General features: G+C 41.5%; 1 protein-coding gene across 2 annotated transcripts in view; it reads left to right on the forward strand.

Moving 5' to 3' along the window:
• The window catches only part of PIP4K2A (phosphatidylinositol-5-phosphate 4-kinase type 2 alpha), a 109,817-nt gene that overhangs the window by 491 nt on the left and 96,899 nt on the right, over positions 1-12,427 (forward strand). The gene's annotated exons all lie outside the window — the stretch shown is intronic.

Genomic DNA, 12,427 nt, shown 5'->3' on the forward strand with positions numbered 1-12,427 from the left:
GCTGCCGCTCCTCGCCCGGCGGGGCCGGGAGCGCGGTACCGAGCGCGGGCTGTGCGGCGCGGAGCGGCTGCGGTGCCCTGCCGGGCGCGGGTGATGCGCGGGGTGCCCGCGGTAGCCCGTGCCCGCCCTTTGGCCCCGCGGTTCCGCTCGGCGGCGGCGGGCGGGAGGTGCCCGGGAGGGGACGGTGCTGCGAGCGCAGCCCGAGCAGCTCCGCTCCTGCCGCCGGCCGCGCGCGGGCGTCGCATGGATGTGCTGCAGTTGGGAAAAATCCCGTTTCTCGGTGGGAACCGGCCAAGTTCGTCCCGTGTCCGTGCAGTTCGCTTCGGCAAGTGTCCGCTGCCGGTGTGCGCGGGGGAGGGGAAGAGGAAGGGCTTGGTGTGGCAAGGCAGCAGAACTGCACCATTTGCGAAGTGCTCCATCACCCTGCGGGGACGGGCGGCCGGGCTCCGGGAGAACCCCCGGCCGGGCGCTGGTCTGCGTTAAAATTAGGAGCCCGGTAAAGATGTCACATGGTTTGGGCATTACGAGGTTCAGGTCGCAGCTTTGCATCTTTAAATAGCCACCGTGGCAAGTTAAAAGTGTAGAGCCCAAAGATCGCCAGAAATCGGGTATCAGGGCAGTTGAGCAGAGAGCATATTCCCTACTGCTGGCGGAGCGGAGCCTGTACGCCTGTGTCGGGTTTGCACGGGTTACGTCTGCTGCTGAGTAACGAGCCTGTAAGAATGTCAGTGTGCAATTTGAGATCAGACTACAAATTTTGAAACGGCCGCATGAAACCGACAGAGCAGCCTGTAGTATTACTCACTATTCCTTTTGTTTCCCACCCATCCATATCCCGGGAGTTTTTTACCTCTGTGGATGTTTCCATAGTTTTTGCCCAAAGCCTGGAGTCTGTGCATCAAGGCTGAGCTCTGTCAGAGCTGTGTTAAACAGTACCTGAAATGAGGATCATGGGGAAATGCTTTGGCTGTATGTACCAGACAGAGGAGAAGCTTCAGTGAAGTTGAATAGTCTGCTTAAGGTAGCACTGTGAGTCGGTAGGAAATGGTGACAAAGGATTTCAAGTTTTCTGTAGGTCAGTTCTGAGCAGTGACAGCCTATGTAACAAACTGATAAGACAGTAGTTATTTATCTATGAAGCAGAAATATCTTTAATTGTGGAAGTGTGTGATACTCTGTTTGCCTGATTTGGGCTTAAATACACACCTTTCTTTTGCTCCTTATAGAAAATTCCCTAACAGGCCTCTTTAATGAAAGAAAGCAGGCTGGTAATTACAGGGTGAGAGACTTGTACGGAATGGCAGCATGTGCTAGCTGTTCACTGTCTCCCTGAGCAGAGAGGGAGAGGATCACTGATGGAAGCAGAGATCTTCCTGTTGCAGCAGCTCGTTGCTATGTGAGTTCACAGTGGAAATACCACTACTTTAAGAGGAAGGACCTCTTCACTACAAGACATAACCAAGTATACAGTGACAAATGCAGCACCATATGCGATCCTCACCATGCTGCAGTCTTGTGCTGTAGTGTGCATAGCTGTCCCCGGTAGAAAATGTAACAAAGTGTGTTGGTTCATGCACAGAAGATGTAAAATTGTGAACTGAAATCCTCTCTTTGAAGAGGCTCAAAAAAACAGCACCAGCAACACTACAGGCTCAGAGAAAAGAGGCTTCACATTCACATGAAGGTGATGGTTGTAGGTGTGAATATCTGTTGTGTTCTGCAGATGGCATTCCATTTCCTTATCTCACTGCAAAATGTAGTCATGAGTAATGCTTGGAGGCCCTGTGGAAGTGAAATCCTGCTGAATGAGAGAGCATGGAAAAAAAGTTAATTTGATGCGTCCAAATTAAACATCTCTTCTTGGCCAAGAATGCAACATTGAAGTGTTGCAGGCTTCTCTGTTAGATGCTTTTCCTGTCATTTTGTAATGCTTCATGTGGCAATGTCCAGCAAATGAAAATAAGTGTGCAGCATGGTTTAACTCTGTTATCACAGATAAGAGTTTCTCATGCGAGAAATGCAAACAATGTGTGTGGATTAATTAAGAAGAGGAATTAGGAATCCTTAGGTTTCTTAGCAGAATAAACAGAAATCCATAAGCAAAGCCTAGACTAAGAACAGAGCATCCATCATAGTTCATTATGGGAGTAATTAAACTTAGAACACAGTAATCATCTGAAAAATTATATTTAAGACTGCCTGTAGTGCCTGGCAATTATTGAGACAGTAGAAGTCTCAGTCTTATTAACTGTCTTGGGGAATAAGTATATATATTGAAACAGTGAAGCTGAGATGCAGTTACTATGTTTCTGACATTGCCGCCTGTTTTGGAAGGAAACACTTGAAGATAAAAAAGGAAAAATATTTTTCTGCAGGTTTATTAGCTTTTTAATCTTAGGACTACACTTGATTGTTGAGTTTCGGAGGATTTTCAGAGTTTGAAATTGAATGTGAAGAAGTTAAGAAAAAAACCCCAACAAACTATTGTCTTAACTCTCCTGTCCTAGAAGGAAACATGACTCTAAAGGGAAAACCTAAACATTGATGTCACAAAGCTGAGGGCTGACAGCAGAGGTGTGAATTCTTAATGGGGGGAAAAAAATTTGCAGAGGCATGTCTGTTACCCAAGGGTCTTATCAGTTACCCACACATTCAAGAAACAGTAAGCAACTTGCAGCTGCTGTTTAGGTAGAAGTAGAGAGATACCTAATGTAAAATCCTGCCTGGTAGTACAGTCAAATTCAGTAAACTTCAAAGGGCATGTGAGAAAAGAACACACGAACATTACCCAATGTCTTATGAAGCAAGAAAAAAATGTGTTCACATTCAGAGCTGTAAATTCATTTCTCAGTGTTCTGACATATGCTGTAGAATGAAGCTTGCTGCTAAGTGAAAGGGAAAGCTACTGTGTCCCATTTTGTAGATCTGATTATAATACTGATGACTTGTAGCAGCAAAGACTAATTGTCAGTGCTTGGATCTTGCAGGCATCTGCATCATTAACAATTGATTTTATCTTGGTCTTTTACCCTGTGTCAAAGATAATCTGGCTGTGCTACTGAAATAAATATTTAAACTCAATGGTTAGTATGACTTACAGCTGTATTTTTAGCTAGCACCATAATTGTATTTAATTTACAACTGATGTGGTAAAAAACATACTTGCCTCTATATTGTCACTGCTGCTGGATTTCCAATAGTGGTAGGAAGGAGGAGAGGGAAGGAAGGTGGCATGTAACTTGTTTTCAGTGCCTAAAAATGAAAGCCACACATTCTGTGTTTTCTGCAGCCTCTGATAATCATCCCAGGCACAATGATGGTCTGCTCTCCCTAGAATTGGTTGCCTGCTTCTGTTAGGCGCTTTTTAGGAAAGCTGGGAATTTGTAGGCTTAGGTCCTTCAAACCGTCACCCTGAAGGATGGCAGAAAACTAATACAAGTGGGTGTTTTCTAACTCATTTTGAGGTGAAGAACAGACTGCTGGAGAGCTTGCCTACTGTGTCAACCATTAAATTAAATGTATTTAGGAGAAGAGCATGGATGCCTAATGAATTTATTGAGCATACTGTACAAGTTAAAAAAAAAACCAACCAAAAACAAACCGGCCCCCCCACACCCCCCGGCCCCTGGAATCTGTAATCACCATCTGTTTCTTGGATGATTACAAGCTGATCCAAAAATTTAACAGTGCCTGACTTCCCAATGGCACTTGCTGCCTAATAAGCAAGTGTGGAGAAACAAGAATACATGGATAAAATTACTTCCCCCCCCAGCACTTTGTGGAGTACATCAGAAGGCGTGTACTTTCTGTGGCTGAAGAATTCAACACACAGTGAACTCCATGACCTTCTTCAACTGCTCACATGAGGCTCTGTGAGCTTCATGCTACTGTTGCACTGTTCCTTGTATTCTTGCTTGATATTTTTACAGAATTGCAACAACACAGGAATAGAATAATGAAGGGAGAGCTGTGGGACTCCAGTCTGTCAGTGTACCTCTTGGGTTCCTTCACCTTAGAGTTAGAAACTGGGAGGGGGGAAAAAAGCATGACAAGTAAATGCATCTTCCCCTCTCATGCAGTAAGATATATTTGACCCCTTTAAGAATGTTTCTGTATCTGCAAAAAGCTATAGAATGTCTGTTCTAGTCAGTTTTCAGTTTGGGGGGGGTTTCTCAGCTAGTATACTGATCTTTCCTGTTACAAACTTCCATCCAGACAAATACACAAGTAGCTCACTTATTAATTAATACTTGTCCTTATATTTTAACATGCCACTGGAGAGCTTGTTAGGTCAAGTGGAACCTCTTGGTTGTGGCATAAATCACTTTTCTTAGTCCTGACTTACTTAGCATCTCTCCTAGGAACTTTCTGTCCTGACACATGGTACACATAGGAAAATGACACTGAAAAGCTGTTATTGAGTTGTTCTGTAGGAAGATGAAACCTAAATAATTGAAAACTAGGTGATGCCCTGTGGAATACAACCTCCATGTTTATGATTAGTTTTCATTGAAGAAAGGATGAAATTGGTTGACCTAAACAAGCCCACAGCACTTACTCCTGGTGGTGTGCCTTCAGAAGTTACAGGAACTGATAACTTCTGTGTCCATATTTTTAATGTAGTCATAAATGATGATGTGACTGGCACCCTGAGGATATGGAACCATGATATTGACTCATGGCACTGGCTGTCAGTACAGCAGGTTGGTTGGAAACTCTCTTAGGGCGGGGAGGGCTACTCATCACTTATCAGGTGTGTTCTTACTATTTGTGTTTAATATAAGTGGCTTTTCAAAACTAAGGCCAAGTAAACCTAAAGGTATTAATCAAGATTTTCAGCAGTGAGTTTGGAAAAAAAGCATATTTTGAATTGTTTAACGAAGGTGTTGTTAGACTATGGGAGAAGGCTCTTTCTAAGAAGCCGGAAGAAACAATGTATTAAAAAGCATTGATTACATCAGAGCAGATAACAAAGCAATTAAAACTATTTTAAACTAGTCAGTTGGGCACTCAGCCCAGATGTTTGCATATAGAAGGAAGCAGAGCAGGAAGAGCTGTTTATTGAAGACTTGGTTCTTTTTTGGGTGTCAAGCTCTGTGTACTGAAGAAATTAATTTGATACTGCTTTTGCAACTGAGTGGATGGACTAATAAAATAAATTGTAAATATTATGGTTAGGTTAAGGATAGTAAACATGCCTCCATGGAATACAAATGGGAGTGATATTTCGTGTCCTTCTGTAAACTATTGAAAGGGACACATACAATAGCTTCTGTTAAGGATGAGAGTGGGAGAGCTACGAAAGAGCTCTGATAGCAGTTTCAAACTACTTTCTGTAGTTTCTTCCAATCTACAAGATAAGGTGCTGTAAAGGCTAGGGTCATTTTTTTTTCCCCCTGTGGGTTTTTGAAACTGAATTTCATTAACCCCAGCAGAAAGGGCTGGACAATGTTCCATAAAGCAAATAGGCAGCGTGAATTGGTTTGGCTCAACTTAGTTGTCTTATTTGAGTAGCCTGCACCAGATGCCTTAAGAGTCTCTAGGGTATTATTTTTTAATTCCTTGCTCATTAAAGCAGACACTTGCATTATGCCCATTGCCAGGGCCTGGTAGATGTTTGTTTTCCTCCTGTAGTTTCAGGGTGGCAAACTTTGTTTACAATAACTGACTCACCCCATTATTCAGTTCCTGTTCTACAGTCCTGTTTTCTGTTCTTCCTTGAAAACATCTTGTGCTTCAGGAATCTGTACACTGGCTGTACATTGTGCAACCTCATGACAACTTTAGAATAAGGTGAAACTACCCATTATTTACAGGTCTTCGATGTAATCTTGCCAAAACTAAGCACTTGGGAGTTGTAGTCATTTTGGCTTATGGATATCTTGACTTGTTGAGAGGTTAGTCATCTTGGTTGTTAACTATGAGGTTTTAAAGGTTTGAAATGGGAGTGAGTACATGTTCATCTCCATACTCCAGTATGAATTCATTATTTTATCTTTACTTCCAAGGCATATTTCCGTGTGTTTCCATTTCTTTTACTTGGTACCAACTATGCAATATCTAACACAAGTTCTGATTTCCCTTCCTCATTTTTGCTATTGGTAACTCATGTGTTTGCACTTAGCAAAATAGTTGAAACAGTCTAAGAGGTGGCTGGTAATGACTGACAAACCTTGTTAGTGTTCATAGTCTGCATCTTGGTGCATGGTGAAATGGGTTAGCTTTGAATTGTTAAGATAGTGACTTCTTGCATGTGGTTTGCTATGCGGTCATCTGTCTTATGATCTTCCTGTTGAGCCTCTATAATAAGTTAATTAGTTCTGTGTTGAGAGATTGCTTAATAAGGGTGTTGTGGAAATTGTTTGAAGTAACTGCATGCTATAGTGATGGATCTCAAACCAAAAAGAAAACGCTGGCTTTATCTTCAAAGGATAGGGTTGAATAGTTTGCAGTAAAAGTACTTAATGGCCTACACCTTTTAGAGTACTTGATTTTAATCTGGTTTGGTGAAGCTACCTTTTGTACTGAAGCAAGGTAATCAGTCTAATCCAGCTCTTTCGTGTGCGTTTAAGTTCCCAAGGCAATCCTAACGTTCTTAACACAACTGTGAGTATATGCATGATATTTTTAGATTGTAAGACAAAACTGAAAAAAAATTCCATTCCCTTATGTGCCGTTATTAGAAAGCCTGTGGAGCTCCTTGGTGAGATTGAGACTTAAAGAACCACCTTTCAGCTCCTTGAGCTACCTTGTTTAGTCTCACTTTTCCTCATCTCCCTCTTGATATCTTAGTCATATGCTATCTCACAACTCGGCCGTATCTGTGTTTGCATTTTATCAATCTCTGCCATTACTGTCTTCCTGGTTAACAAGTTCAGCCGTATCTGCTTTCCTTATTAGTTATTACTCAGCTCCAAAGTCATAATCCAGAAAAGTAATACATTTTGAAGGGTTTTTTAGATGGACCATAATTCATTGAAGTTCATGGTCCAGCTATGCAAACAGCAGTGCCAGGACAAAGAATGTGGAGTTGATGCAAAAACAGAAGTGATGGAGCAAAGTAACTTCCTTGTAAGGAAGTGCCAGTTTAAGCTATTGTAAGGTTAGACAAGCTACAACCTCCATAATATGGAAACCTGCTAAAGCTGGGGCTGCTGTACTGGTTCCATTCTCTCTGGTCCTGGTCTGATCCTATGGCAGGTTCATTTGGGAGATACACTAACAGAAAAAGAAATGCAGAGAAGTGAATGGGGTAGGAGTTGTGTACCACTAAAGGCCATATTTTAAGTGCCAGTCCCAGCTTAAAAAAAAGAATTGCAAACACTGCAGGGAGCATAAAGGAAAGAGTCTGATGTATGTATACTTAGAGGTGAGTTTTTATAGCAGCTTAAGGACAGTTGGAGGGACTTGTACAGCTTTAGAGTGGGCAGTTTGGCTGACCACTTGTCTCCTGTCTATAGCTCTGTTTCGTGTGTAATAACTCAAGTTAAACTGTTGTCCACAGTAAAAAAACCCACTTGAGTAGAGAACTCTCACTGGATTCTGCACTTGTAATGATGAGACCTTTCTCAACTGTTTTAGTCTCTTGAAATAGTGTGTTTTGAAAAAGACAAAACTTGCACCCATTGGTTTCTGGTTATCTCTGCAGTCTTTGTTTTTAGAACATGGTAAAACCTCTAGCTTCATAACTTGCCTATCCAGAGACTGAATGTCTTCAGAAAAGTTGTAATGGTTTCCTAGGGGCTGGAGTTTTTGAGGTTGCATTTAGAGGTGACTGCCAACATTTGGAAGAACTTCTAAACAATAATAATTCTTGAGAATCCTACCTTTAAATAGTCTCCTGCAGCCTATCAAGTGTGTGGCTGTAGCAGTCACTGACTTTTTTCTGGGGGGGGGGAGGGAGGAAAATACCCAGCTTGGTTAGCCAAAGACCAGTTAAAAGAAAGTGGCTTATTAATAGTTTAACTGTACTGAACTGAAATGGAGAAATGTCTGATTAGCTTCTAGTGCCAAGCCTCAATAAGTATGTTGTTCAGTGTTTTGTAGACCTTGCTAGATCATGTGGGTAACAAAAGCATTTTTGGTACACCAGGTTATGATGTCAGTGTTGCTGGCTGTGCTTTTTATTTGTTCAGTATGCTTTTCTCTCTCAGAAATGTGAGTTTTCTGTAGTTAGTGTTTATTGGTGTTGTGGTGTGGTGTGACCCTTGTGGGTTGTGTTCTGAGTGATTATAACAAAACTTTCTAGAGGAGTTAAGAGAGAAATAGTTGTTAAAATTTGTGGTTGTTGGGGCCCTTTACAATGTGCAAATCTCATGTATTATGGTTTCCTGGAGCTGAGCAAAAGTTGGAAGATTGACATAACAAAAGCAAGGTTGCTAGTCTCTGAGCTCCTGCTTTGGTCTTTCTGACTTTTTGTGTTTTGAGCTGAGCATTAAGCTAGTTTTGGGAGATCAAGTTGCAAAACACCAAAAATTGAGAAAACGGTTGAGTTGAGGAATGGGATATCTATTTTTATTTCTGGAAGAGGAAGGACTTACCAACACATGCTGTCTCAGCTGGCTGTTCAAAAGATCTGGTTTTCTCTCGGGAAAGACAGCAGTCTCAGACAAGCTGACTTTACTGCAAAGTCCATTCCAAACCTCCTCAGTCACTGCAGACTTGCAGGTAGAGGGCTTAGAAATGACTCACTCAAACTGAAATGTGGTGTCAGATGCTTGACACAGCTTCCTGTGCAGTGCCTTGGGGTTGATGCTAATTAGGGTGTCCTTGCTGCTCTCAGTGTGTGTTCCCCCTGCCCTTAGTACAGAGGAGAATTGAAAAGAAATTTTCTCGTTTAATAATTCTTTTAGGTCTTAAGCAGAATTGTCAGATCATTGTGCTTTCAGTCTGACTCATGATTTGCTTTGCAGTGTGTGGTATGTTAACCAGCCTTCTCCTGTGATGACACAGCGGACAGGACCAAACAAGAAAAGCTTTCTGGATATTCCTCAGGCTTAAAGGAGACAAGTGGTAAAAGTCATTTACAGAAACAAAACCATAGTGGCTTATTAACAAACCTATGTACCTGCTTGCAGGCAAAAAGCACTGCAACCACTGATTTTGTAACCTCTTGCCCATTCTGTTCCTGATATAGCAGCTTTTCCAGCTGTTATTTTGGGCTTCAGCTGATTCAACAATGCTGCTTTCTCTTTCTACCTATAGCTGCAGGCAGTTGTGGCTGGTTATTTCATTTGAGTGAGCAATGTCCTTCAGGCTATGTTGGCTCAGGGATGTTAATAGGGTTCAGATGTCGGTGAGCTCACAGAATCCTGCACCCCCTGTCACTCTTTTGCTTGTTCTGTTGCAGAACATCAAAGCAAAACAGCATTGAAATATTGAGTATTTTGACTGTTGCTAATTCAGTATGCCTTTTTCTTGGTGTGAGTGTGGTGGATTTCTCCACAGTATCTCCCATCTGTTGAGGTTTTTTTTCCCATTTTACAACAGTAACCCAGTGTAGCTATTGGTGCTTTTATTTATTTTTTTTTGCACTTTCCTCTTCAGACATTATTTTTGTAGTCAATGACTCTATCAGAGAAGTATATTGCAAGTTTCTCCTTGGAAGATGCCATTCCATAGGACATTTTTAATATTCCTGTCTTGAGGGAATCTCCCAGATTTCAATATTTAAGTCAAGCTTTTCATTTTCCAGTGAGTGACTTGCTGAGGTTCCTGGCTGAATGTGACTTGCTGAGGTTCCTGGCTGAATGTGACTTGCTTCACAATAAAAGGTTAAGCACCTAAGAAGTTACTGGAAGAGCCTGAAAGAAGTGATTGCTCCTGCATGATGTGCTGGTCACCTGAAAGATGAAGATTTATTGGGTTCTGATGGGTGATGACTCTCTTACAATGGGCTGCTTCTTGCTCGCTGCTCTGGAGCAGTGTGCCTGAGGTGGTCTTTACCCCATTATAAATGCCCTTCAAGATGTAGGGACTCTTTCCTGGAAAGCCATGTTTCTTGCTGTTTTACAGTTAAAGTTGTTAAGCCACCCTTATAGTATTTGACATGTAAAAATGCCTGTTTCATCCATGTGCCTTAAGACTTTGTAGTGTCATGAAAACACTGATTTTTGTCCCTAGATAGAATACTGTTCTTGTGGCAGCACAATGCTGAAAAGTTCAGAAATGAAAAACAGATGAGGGATATAGAAATATGTCTAGCTGGCAGACAGTAATTCATGCTGTTACTATGTGCATATGATTATCTCAGTAGCAAAGCTAAAATTCACTTTAAAACTGCTTCCACAGCTTGAGAGATCCTGTGTGGTTTTTTTATTTACAAGGTGACATTGATTTAAACCATCATATTTTAATGGGTGTAACTTTATGTAGTTGAGCTGGCCAAGATGTCAGGTGGAACTGGACACAAGGGCATAGACATCAGTGTCCTCAGGTGGTGGAAAGTAACAACTGAAGTAACTGGCTTGCTTTTATTTGTGTTGCCATGCCCCTTTTGAATTGAAGACGTCATCCAGGAGATCTGTGTCACATATAAACACATAACTGAGATTTCAGGATTGCTTGTTTTTCAGTCAGACTTGTGTTTTGACCAATAGTGGCCTTTTGATAAGCAAAATGGAAAGGAACTTGGATCCTCTGTGTCTTACTGATAGTCTTGAAATACATCTAGCCTATTCCTCAAAAAAAAAGGAATAAAAAAGCAGCTGAGTGTGAAATGTTCTATGAACATTTGACTTGCTGGTGAAAGGCTTTGAAATGAGATAATTTGGGACACACTGATTTCTCTGTATTTAAATAATAAAAACCTAGGCCTTCATTAAAGGAAGAACATAGATTTGGTTGTGTGGAGTTTTCAGGATCAAGTTGTATAGCTACTTCTAAAGTCAAAGTTTTACTGCAAAGGTTTCCCTGATTTTTGTCATCTGCTATTGCAAACAGGCTCAAATAGTGGTGTGGGCTGGCGTGGATCATTTGGATGATGAAATCTAATACTATGGCTTCAAGTAGGTGGAAGAAGCAACTGAGAGCCAAGGTAGTATAGCATGATCCTTGAGCTACATTTTCTCTGCTGCTTATTTACCTTTGCTTCACTAGCTAGCAAGTCTGAGCTCAGAATTGGTTTGTCAGATTCGTGCTTGCTATGTTTTCCCCCTTACTTGAATATAAGTTTTTCACAGAAGTTGCTGTGTTACCTCCCATGCTAGGCAGCTCTGCTGAGGGATACAGAATCTTTCTGGGTACTGTATGTGGAGCCTTGCTCCATGCTTTTGATGCATCCTGCTTTTCCACACCATGCAATGTGGACTAATAGTAGTTGTTTGGGTAGTAGTGTTTGTCTCTCTCCTCAAGCAAGAAATAGTCCTCCAATATGTCAACTATTGAAATAAAATTCTGAGGGCTGTAACCATGTAGGGTACTTAGTTTGTGGAAATGTTCTCTCAGTTGATGAAGTTTGTTTTGTCCAGGAATGCTAAACTTTGTTACAGCATAGTTGTTGATGTAGTTATGCCATATAGCAGTCTCTACAATTTGTGCTAGGCTTCATGACCACTCTTTAAAAAACATGCAGTTTTAAGTTTTCAGATTTATCCACCCTACCTCAAGCTCTGAGATATTAGATATAAGGGACCAGACAAACCAGGAGTGAAAATGCTCAGCTTTTGGATTCTTTGAACATAAAATAAACAGTGTGCAGTGAGTCACAGCACTGCTGCTAAATAACTGAGGGAGCTTGCAAGTTTTAATTTTTTTTTAATGGGCCATCCAAAGGACTGGTATTGTTGAATTTTACTGTATCTTTCAGGACAGATAAGCTGCTTTCCTGCCTAATTAACTTATTGCTTTCTGAAATGTTTCCTAAAGCTTTGAGATCCTGTGCATTTACATGTATTTGCATAAGTAATGCACAAAGGAAAGTGCTCAGGAGAATCTGACTGGGGCTTCTGGTGGAGTTGGCAGTGCTCACTGTTGTACAAGGTACCTGTTTCACAGCTCCCCCAGCGAGCAGACAGCTTTGCAGCCACTTTGGAGGGGCATGGTAAATGGAACAGTGACAGAAGTGCAGTCAAACAAATCCAGCCTGCAGCTCTGCCTTTGGGCCAGCCAAGCTGGCACAGGTCATGGACACTGAAATCTGCTCTTAAAGCATCCAGGGTGACTGATCAGAGAGAGGTGCCCATGCTGTGGATGTCTTAAGTTTTGGAATGGTAATCACCACCAAAAATTAGAATGAAATAACTTGGTTTTGAAGTAATTGTGCACAATTTTTTAAGCTAACCACCAGTGAAAACTCCACAATATTGTTAGTCATCTTCAGTTATCCAGGCCATGACTGCAAAATTGTTGCATGACTTTCTGTTGTAAATATGAAATATATCCTGATTTAGTATAAACATCTTCTGCCTAAGTGACACTTTCCTTGTCA

Source organism: Zonotrichia albicollis, chromosome 1 (genome assembly GCF_047830755.1).
Source record: "Zonotrichia albicollis isolate bZonAlb1 chromosome 1, bZonAlb1.hap1, whole genome shotgun sequence".
NCBI lineage: Eukaryota > Metazoa > Chordata > Aves > Passeriformes > Passerellidae > Zonotrichia > Zonotrichia albicollis.